Below are 10,555 nucleotides of genomic sequence, written 5' to 3' on the forward strand. Positions count from 1 at the left end.
GCCAGCTTGAGACCGCTCGCTCACAACTCGGGAAAAAACATCAGGACTCATCAATCGCCATCAACAGACGTGCATTCAAAAATGATTAACATTACATTACAGGTTTAAAATTACATTACTTAAAATTTGTATTATGTGAGAAAGACGAGTAAGAAAACGATTATATATTCAGAAAAAGGATTTTTCACTCCGACTGTGACCCTGCCAGCACAGATCAGTGGACACCTGCATTCAGCTTTTCTCTTCGTCAATATATCAAGGTAAGTGCAAACTGATAAAAGTGTTACCCTGTGATATTGACTTGATTACCAAAACTACGTCGAGGATTGGGATATTTTACCATTTGTTTGGTTTTTTTTGAAATGTGCTCTAAATCAAGGCTAACAGTTAGCCTATTAACTTTCTGCATCTGTTTTATGCAAAACATTTACTATCCCTAGAGAGAGTATAGCTTAAAGATTTTCTGAGTTAATATTGTGCGATTATTTCGTAGGGGAGGTCTTTGGATTTTATTATAAAAATGATAACTTCAACATTTGTGCTAAAACATGCAGCAACACATTTGCATATGTCAGGCACATGCAAGCTCACAGTTTTGCGCCGAATGCATCATTTAAGTGTGGTTTCTCTGAATGCACAAGAACTTTTTCTAAGTTTTCAGCCTTCAAGTGTCACACATATGGCCATAGATATGGAACGAATAGGACTAAACTAGATTGTCTAGGTGATTTAACATGTCATATTGACTTGTGTAGCTATAAGTGTGAGGATATCCGTGGCCTTCTTTTACATCTGAAAAGTCATTTTACTGAAGGCAAGACAGTTACATGCCCTTTAAAACAATGTGACAAAAAATTTACACTGAAGTCTACATTCACAGCACATGTGTCAAGAAAGCATAAAGATTGCTCTAAAGAAAGTCTAGTTGACTCAATTGCACATTCAATCAGCAGTGATTGTAATGATGAGAGTGATATGCAACCTGGCAGTCCCAGTCAGGAAAGTTATGAAGAAATGGAGATCTACCCAGAAAAAGCAGACGAAGAACAATTTCTCAAAAATATAGCATTGTTTTATCTGAAACTACAAGCTAAATTGCTCCTTCCATCATCTACAATTCAAACAATTATTGAAGACTGTTAGGAAAAACATGACATAAATCAGTCACACCTAATTTCCAAACTACAAGAAAAATTGTAAAATTTTAATTATGACATAAACACTGTGATGGATACTATGAAAAGTGAGGATCTCCACAGGGCTTGCAATACCAACAAACTCAAAACTGACCATAAGAGAAAAAAGTTTTTTAAAAGTAATTTCAATTATGTTGAGCCAGTGCCCATTTGTCTCGGTAAAAATGAGTCAGGTAAAGAATGTTTTGCACAATATGTGCCGTTGAAAAAGACAATAGCTTCTCTCTTGTCCTCATCAAGACATATAAATATATATATATATATATATATATATATATATATATATTTATAATTTATTTGGCTGAAAGAAGAAAGTCATATAGATCTAGGATAGCTTGAGAGTAAGTAAAGTATGGAAAACATTTTTGGGTGAACTAACCCTTTAACTTATGTTTTGTTGTGCTCTTAGATGTAATTTGTTGTTTTAGCCTTCACAGGTCATTGGGAAAGTACTGATTTGCAGCGGTTATAATAGTGTAAATACTGAGAAAAATAATAATATATACTGCTCAATTTAATTGTGTGTGTTTTAGCTAGTACCTTGAAAATGCATGGATAGGGCACTCATACCAATATTTGATACTGTTTCAGGACATTAACTATATTTTTTGTCTGAATCAGTTGCTGGTGATGAAGTCACTCTAGGAGGATGGATGATCAGTGTGGAAAACAACGTCATCTGTGAAGGCATCCAACAGAACTTCATCACTGGCCTTGCAGCAGTTTTTGCCACCTACTATGTCTTCAATTTGCAGTACCAAGAAGAAGCTGCAAAAACATTGGAGTTTGTTCAAAGGTAAATCCTCTGCTTAAGTCTGTTTTATCAGCTCTGTTCAGGAATGTTAAATTGATGACTTTCTCTTGTTCCTATTGACTTTATGATTACAGTAGTTCCCTTTGATAGTGACTTGAAGTTTATGCTTGCACATTTATGTAGCACAAAATGTAGCACTAGGTTCAGGCAAAATGTGTTGTCATGCTGTATGTTTTGAATAGAGAGAATAATTCTCTCATTTCTATGTCAACAATGGAGGAAAAAACAGCGCAAGCGCATAAACACAGCGTGCATGTAAATTACAACAGTGTGAGCACCCTGACAAAGCTCGCAAGTAAAACGTAAACACAAATCCAACACTCGAGAACAAAACCTTCCTGTTAACAAATGCTATTGGCTGTTGGCCTCTTATTTTGATTGGCTGTTGTTGTCCCTCAAAACAGAACGCGGGATCCGGGCTGACAGACTGTAAGAAGGTAAGTTTTCTTTACAACTTCATACATGTTTATCTATAGTTTGTTTACAGTATATGTAATGGGTATACAAATAATACTTTTAAATGTATGTATTATTTGGGTAGAATTAACACAAAATTTATCAATTACATATGTTAGAAATTTTTTAAACTTTTTCATCAATACAATGATGTCTTTAGACCTGATTCTTCTAAAATGGCATACCCAAGTTTGCATGTATTGATTTAAATATTTAGAAATTTTTTACATAATTGACTTGTGTAACATAGATAAGGTAACACAGACAACTCTTGAAATTATAAAAAGCTAGACATGTAGACATTAACATTTTCCTTCAGGTCAGTTTGATCTGTTTTCAGTTGTTACATTTTACGTAAAGAAAAATAAAAACATGCACGTGTCTAGCTATTTTATTTATATTTATAGTTGTTGGTGTTACCTTATCTATGTAACACAAGTCAATTATGTAAAAATGTCCTAAATCACTTACATGCCAACTTGGGTCAGCCATTGTAGAAGAATCAGGTCAAAAGACAACCTTGTATCAATGGAAGTATTATTATTGATTAAATACATCAGACATATGTAAATGAAAATTTTGTGTTAATTCTACCCAAATTCTACATAAATTTAACAGTATAATTGTTATACCTGTTGCATATAAACACCAAACATAAACACATGTATGAAATTCTAAAGAAAACTAACTTCTTACAGTCTGTCATCCTGGATCTAGCTTTCTGTTTTGAGGGCCAACCTCAACAGGAGGACCACATTCACGGCATACAAGCAGACAATCAAAATAAGATGAGCTCCGATTTGGCCAGCAGCCAATAGCATTTGTTAACTGGAAGGTTCGGGCTCCGGCCCCGAGTGTCAAATCTGACTTGTGTGCAAAAATTTCAGCGGTGCCCGAATGTAGAAGAGTACTTGTCCGTATGTTCAAATCTGCATGTACAATAAGAACTTGTGGGTGTGGAACCTGTCATGACTTGCGGATTTGTTATTTCTGCTCGCAACTTGTAATTATGAGCGCATCATATTTTCTGTCCTTTGAATGTTCTGCATGTTTACATTTTACGTGCCAGCTTTTCATGGTGTTCACACTGTTGAAATGCACTTGTGTGCTGTGTTTACGTGCTTGCGCTGTTAGTCCACCATTTGATGCCATACACTATTGTTGCACCAGCCATTAGTAGAGATCCATGCCACAGCTTAGTCTGAACAATCCAGTCGACTAAAATAGTTATTTGCTTTGAAGGACTTGCGTGTTTTGGAGACATAATTTTATTTTACATTTAAAATACAGTTCTGAGCTCATTTAAGGGTAGCATTACCATTTATTTTTATCTTAAAATGCTCCAACCAAAGTCATAAAAATCAATCTGCGTAAAGGGATATTAACCAAAAAATTTTATTTGGTAATTTACTCACCCTCATGTTCCTCCAAACCTGTATGAGTTTATTTTTTTTGTAAAAGAATGTTGGTAACCAGACAGTTGATGGCACCCATTGACTTCCATAGTATTTTTTGTTACTATGGCCAACTGTCAACTGTCTGGTTACCAACATTCTTTAACATATCTTCTTTTGTGTTCAACAGAAGAAAGAAATTATTTCTCTTTTTGATGACACAATTTTAATTTTTTGGTTAACTATCCTTTTAACACTACTGACAAATCTATATAAAGCTATCTAAATTACTCTAAAATCCTCAGGTCTTCAAATGCCTCAGAACAAACTTAAACAAATACTGCCATAATGGGTAACAACCTAGAATATTCATATTGAGAATGCAATGGGTTTTGTATGATTAAAGTTAAATTAATCTTTACTTGCCTCACTTAATGTATTATATTTCTCTGTAATTACATTGTAGACGCTTTGTTGGTGTGAACCCCGAGAGAGGAACCAAAGCAAGCCAGGCAAAGGTGGTGTCCAAGAAGACGGGGAAGCTTGTCCAGAAAAAGGCAACCACTGTGAATTTGCATGTGGCCACCCTCTTAAAAAAACTCATAGACATCGAGTGGGGCTTTATTTAATAAGGTGAAGTCGGAGCATTGTGCTGGTGTGCCAGATGTTTACTTAATCAAAGCATTGAGTTCTATAATGTTTGTGACAGTACGGAGTTCAGTAAGTATTGAATTCTGTCATGTTTACAGTTGCAGCATTGATTTCTGCAATCAGATGTTTCTGACATCACATCATTCTGTTCTGCTCACATATGTTTATGTGAAGTCAAAGCATTGAGTTACCCAGTTTCTCTAGTGAAGCAGAAATAATTGAATATTTTGTACATTGTTGCTTTAATAAAAGCATGTTTTAAGGTCATCTTTTGTTTTGAGTAATTTGTTTGCAAGCATATTTCAACGAGTTTTTAATTAATTTTAGAGTACTTAAATAGACTTTATATTAATGCACAGTTTATGAAGATTACAGCAAGAACACTAATGTAAAAATAACGACCCAAACACCTGACAGTGCTGTATACTGTGCAGCCTATATTTTCTACAGCACAGTACTGTAATCTTTTTTACAGTAATAAACTGTTGTTTCAGATTACAGCATTCTACAGGTAAATCTAGCTGCCTGTAGTTTACTGTAAATTAACAGGGATTTTTTTACAGTAATAAACTGTTGTTTCAGATTACAGCAGGTCCACTGTAAAATTACAGCATTCTACAGGTAAATCTAGCTGCCTGTAGTTTACTGTAAATTAACAGGGAAATTTTTTACAGTGTAGGGTAACACTTTACACTTGTCAGGGTTTTTTCTGTTTTCATTGTGTTCACCTTCTGTTTGCTCATCTTCTGTTGGCCCAGCTTTCCCATGCGTTTCTCTGTTTCATCTCATTCACCTGTTGCTCATTAATTATCTCAATTCCTCGTTTTTTGGTCTTGTATATATACTCCCTGTTTGGTTCAGTTCTTTATCCTGTCTCGTCTATGTTGGATGGTTGTTTTCTGAGTTCCTCTGCATGTTCCTTGTGTGTTTGGATTAAAAGGTGTGTGCTTCATTGATGCAGGCATTCTATGACAACAATATGGTTCCATTTGTCACAAAAATTTTTAAAAAATGGTTACATTTGTTTAGGGTCCAATTCTCACTATCAACTAGCTGCTTATTTGCATGCATCTTACCCTAGGATATTGGCTGTTTATTGCAGCACATATTAATACCTTATTCTGCAAGACTATATAAGACCTAACCAATATCTAAACATAACAACTACCTTATTAACTAATAAATAAGCAGAAATTGAGTTTGAGGCAAAAGTCATAGTTACAATTTTGTTAAAAGTGGGAATTGTACCCTGATCTAAAGTGTGACAAGGACTACTACATTTCTGGGTTGGCTCCAGATTACATCTATGATTTCTGTGTAAACATTCTGTGTTAACCCAAGAGATGGTTGTGCATAAAAATCCAAGGAGATCAGCACTTTCTGAAATACTCCGACAAGCCTCTCTGGAACAAAACACCATGCCATGTTCAAAGTCACTTAAATCACCGTTCTTCCAAATTTTGATGCTAGTTTTAAACTTCAGCAAAACGTCCTGACCATCTCTACATGCCTAAATACATTGAGTTGCTGCCATGTGAGTGGCTGATTAGATATTTGCATTAATGATCAGTTTAAGAGGTGTTGTGCCTGATGAAGACCTGAGGGTCGAAACGTTGCCTTTTTAATAATAAAATCCATTTTGGAAGCAGTTCATTTCAGTGTGCGGACTTCACACTTCTTTATTTCAGTTTGAGAGGTGTACCTAATTAAGTGTTCAGTGAGTGATTATATATATATAACAGAATGAGAATCTTACTCGTTAATTTTTAACTATTTTCATTGCCGGAGGAAGTTGCTTAGCTGGCAATTTTGTGTAAAGCTTTGTCACACTCACAATCATGGGCACAGGTAAAGGAGAAGACAGGTGGAAAACCAGATACAATGAGAAATGAGGTGGAGAAAGTTAAAAGAGGATTAAACAGGCTAGACTGCCCAAGAAATACCATATCAAATGGGATCTGGGGTCTCTGTGTGTGAGAACAGGAAAATGAGGAAGACTTTTTAGAATCATAGGGATTATGGCATGTAACAGTGTGTAACAGTAACAGTTAAAAAAAAAAGAGCCTCTACTGGTAACATCCACAATGGATTGAATGAACAATGAAAAGTCAGTAAGACTGAAGCCCCCTAAATATTTTCTATCTACACATGCCTGTGACATACTGGTCTAAATAATATTAATTTATATATTTAGACTAATGAAAATAATAAAATACATATCTTTCTCTAAACTTTTTGTGATATCACTGGCATGATAGCTGTGCTCTATATAGCTGTCAGTAGTTAATTTGCTTATTGTAGCTAACCTTTAATTTAAATGATAGATTATTATTATTGTTGACCCCTTTTCTACATTACACATCTTTTTCTATTCTCGGCTTTAGGCAGAATCAAAGCCGATGGAAGTGGAACCCACTCTGTGACATTAATATTCATTGGGTGCTGGAGTATATTAGATGTTGAAGATTCATGCAATTTGACCGCTGCTCTTCATTACTGTTTTTCTGTCCTCGCTGCTCCTGTTCAAACATTTTTCTCTTCCACGAAACAAATATTGTTAATACAAGATCCATGCATTTGAAAAATAGTAATCTCCATGAAATTTCCTCTCAGACATTACTGCATATTTATTTAGTTTTGTGCATTTCTCCTCCATCCTCTTTGTTACTGTAAGCGGTATTGGGGGAGAGCCTGTAGGCAATTTCAGAGAGGCTAACAATAGCAACCTAGCTTTGAAAGCATAAGATCACACCCTCTCTAAAAGCCACACCTCCTCCAAAACACATACATGCACACTATGTGAGACCAAATTGGTGAAGGGTCAAAAACATTCTTAAAAATGCTCTCAGAATACCTCATGTCTAATTCATCAGTGATACATTACAGTGCAGCATTGCAATAATAATGAACATAAGTAACTTATTTATGGTTATTGGCCATTTTACACCATAGCTGCTGTTAACATTGAGCTAATTCATAAAGGTACACAAACTAAATACTTCATTACATTAACAAAATCCAATAAAAACAAATCAAACTGTGGTATATCTGTCAGGAGTATTTAAACAAAGAAGCACTCAAGACTAGTAGAATAACTTCCGTTCTCTCACACATTAGTCAGAACACAACACTTTTTAAAATGGTAGTCAAAAATCCTATTCACTCGTGAACACAACAAAAAACATGTAATTACTTGTCCAAAAGAAAAACTGCAACCATGACATCATTTTTCAGACCCTTTTAGCTTTTTCATTGATCTATATATACTATAGGCCTATACTTTAATTGTGAAGATATGAAGATAATCTCAACCAGTATAACAAAAATGTTTCTGGAAAACAATTTCCCACCCTACCTTTAAATATCCGTCGGTTCCAAAGTATGACTTCAGAACTCTAGAATATAAAGCATTTCTTGAATGAAGCAAATTTATGGCACTATTGTGTCCTTTCTAAAGCTTTCACTGTAATTGCATGGAGAAGAGCATTGGAAACAGCTATCAAAGTTGTGGCTTTTGCAGCAAAAAGAAAGTCATTCAGATTTGAAACGACATGAGTGTGAGTAAATGATAGAGAATTGTGATTTCTGGGTGAACTACAGTACTAGTTTAACACTTGCACACAACCTCCAACTGAAAATAAAGATATTGTCTAAGGCAGAGAAAGATATTACATGTTTATAAATGACTGCAGTAACAAACTGCTTTTTTTCACTGTGAGACCATGCATATTAAGAAAGCATGAGGAAATTAGGGGAGCAAATGAAAGAAAGAAGGTATGAAAATGGACAGAGAGACGAACAGAAAGGATAAGAATAGGTTGGAGATTTGCAAACAAATTTAATAACCAGCCAGCACAGGGAAGTCACTTTTCTTGCTTTGTACTTTGCACAGGCTCTTATATCAAGAGAGAGAGAGAGAGAGAGAGAGAGAGAGAGAGAGAGAAAGAGAGAGAGAGAAAGAAAGAGAGAGAGAGAGAGAACCTACCCTTTTACACCTTTTTATTTATATCTTGTTTTTCCTTTACATTTTTTTTTTTTTACAAAAAAATAAATAAATAAATAAATTACATTAAATTAACCAACAGTGAATACCTTACCAACAGCAATGTAATTTAAAATGATGTTTTCTTCATGACCAATATTACACAAAACTTCTCTCAAACCCAATGTTTTCTTAAAATCAGCCAGAATCAGTAAAAAAAAAAAAAAAAACACTCTGCTTTGATCCTCGAAGTTACAAAAGCTTTAAAGTCATCTTTGGATCTACTGAAAGTTTTGTTTTTATTGTTACCCATATTGCTACACCAAGTTCTTTAATCCATATTTTTCTAAAATAAACCTGTCAATCTAACAATATAAAACTTTTACGCATGTCAAATACAAAGCTTTTTTTTAAGCCCCTATAAATCCATGTAACTCTGGAGTCCTTAAAGAAAGTGCTGAGACTTTGTTTAGTTGCTCTTCTGCAAAAGCTGAAATATTAAGTTCAGGGGAAAAAAAAATCTCCTGCATCTCAGACTCTTCATCTTCTAATGATACTTGTCGAATTCAGTTTTCGGCAATCATTTCTGAATGCCTTTTGTATTAAAGGAACACTCCGACTTTTTGGGACTTTAGGCTATTCAACTTATCCCCAGGAGTTAGATAAGTCCATACATACCTTTTTCATCTCCGTGCGCGCTATAAGTCTGTTTGACGCACCCACCGCTAGCCTAGCTTAGCACAAAAGACTGGATGTAAATGGTTGCAGCTAGCATACTAATCCAAATAAGTGACAAAATAACGCAAACATTTTCCTATTTACATGTTGTGATTTGTATAGTCACAGAGTGTACAAAAAACAAAGTCACATGAGACACAGACATTTTAACCGTATAAATACTGGGAACTATATTCTCTGAAGGCGAAGCACTGCTACTTGGGCGGAGTGATAACCGCAGCACCTGAGACGCGCTCTGAACGAACTCTCTGCTCCTCACCACGGTGCGTCTCAGGTGCTGCGGTTATCACTCCGCCCAAGTAGCAAGTCTGTGTCTCATGTGACTTTGTTTTTTGTACACTCTGTGACTATACAAATCACAACATGTAAATAGGAAAATGTTTGCGTTATTTTGTCACTTATTTGGATTAGTATGCTAGCTGCAACCATTTACATCCAGTCTTTGTGCTAAGCTAGGCTAGCGGTGGGTGCGTCAAACAGACTTATAGCGCGCACGGAGATGAAAATGGTATGTATGGACTTATCTAACTCTGGGGGATAAGTTGAATAGCCTAAAGTCCCAAAAAGTCGGAGTGTTCCTTTAACCGTTTATTTTTTATTAAGAGTTTCACTGATTTCCAGGGTCCATAAAAAGAAACGTTTGTTTACTTGATAAGTTGATGTCCATGTTTGCAACATTGATTTATAAAAAAGGAGACGTGTCCTTCAAGTCCATGAACTGCTAAATTAATTAAAAAAACAAATGCAGATCATATTTTTAAAACATCAACTTTACATAAAAAGGCTTTAGTGGTGTCAATCCAGCGCATTCCAGTTGCATATAGCATCATCTTTCTTACTTCGGATGTTAGGTCTTATCCACCTTCATTTACTGGTAAAAAAGAATAGCAGCTTTTGTCCAGTTTTGACCAGTCCAAAAAAAAAAGAACAAGAAAATTCCCCTTTTTTTTGTTTTTGTTTTTGTAGTTCATGAACAATAACATCTGGAGGATTACAACTATTAATTTTGTGCCACAGTGCCAAAGCTGCTATAACCAGAGCTCTTCTCCTATAGGATGGCTGTGGTGGCACTCACCTTCTTGGCTCAATCACATTTTTTTCTCTTGATCAATTGAAGAAATTCCAGTACTTTCACCATCTTTACAATATCTATTATGTCTCTATACCGGAAACAAATTGTCATTTGTTTTTGTGAGGGATTCAATATGTTATTCAGTAACAAAATATTGTAAAAAAAAAAAAAAGGCTTTAATCTATTTGAAAGACACTTTGCCAAAATAAAACTGACACAGTCCAAGATCACCTTTTTTTTGGAAATAAGGAG

General features: G+C 35.1%; 1 long non-coding RNA gene across 1 annotated transcript; it reads left to right on the forward strand.

Annotated features, from left to right (window-relative positions):
- Window positions 1-82: 82 nt before the first annotated feature.
- Window positions 83-4,744, forward strand: LOC307003214. The gene is made up of 3 exons (XR_013798651.1): window positions 83-260; window positions 1,818-1,992; window positions 4,327-4,744. It is a non-coding gene; the product is annotated as an uncharacterized lncRNA (long non-coding RNA).
- Window positions 4,745-10,555: the final 5,811 nt, after the last annotated feature.

The sequence above is a fragment of the Phoxinus phoxinus genome, assembly GCF_949152265.1.
Source record: "Phoxinus phoxinus genome assembly, chromosome: 8".
Taxonomy (NCBI): Eukaryota; Metazoa; Chordata; class Actinopteri; order Cypriniformes; family Leuciscidae; genus Phoxinus; species Phoxinus phoxinus.